This window comes from Chaetura pelagica, unplaced genomic scaffold (assembly GCF_000747805.2).
Source record: "Chaetura pelagica isolate M959 unplaced genomic scaffold, ChaPel_1.0 scaffold251, whole genome shotgun sequence".
NCBI lineage: Eukaryota > Metazoa > Chordata > Aves > Apodiformes > Apodidae > Chaetura > Chaetura pelagica.
Window position 1 is genome coordinate 1041665 of NW_009952271.1, and position 327 is coordinate 1041991.

A 327-nucleotide genomic window follows, 5' to 3' on the forward strand; every position below is an offset into this window, starting at 1 on the left:
CCTGCTGACCTGATGTGGTTGTGGGGATGGTGCTTCCTGCACATTCCTTGGCTGTTGGGGTTTGATAGTGGAGCCACCTCCTGGGCTGTGCAAGGGGGAGGTGGGGACACTGCCATCACCCCAGGGTGGCTGCTTCATGGGTCCAGGCCTGGAGCACCCAGCCCACGGGGGAGGGAGGGAGCTGGGCTTGCTGGGTCTGGCCATGGGAAGGCTGGAAGGGGTGTCTGGGAGCAGCCCCCAAGCCCAGCACAGGCAGGAATGGAGCAGCACACCCTGTAACGAGGAGCCCTGATCTCTGGTGGCAGCACAAAGGGGTCCAGCTTGGAC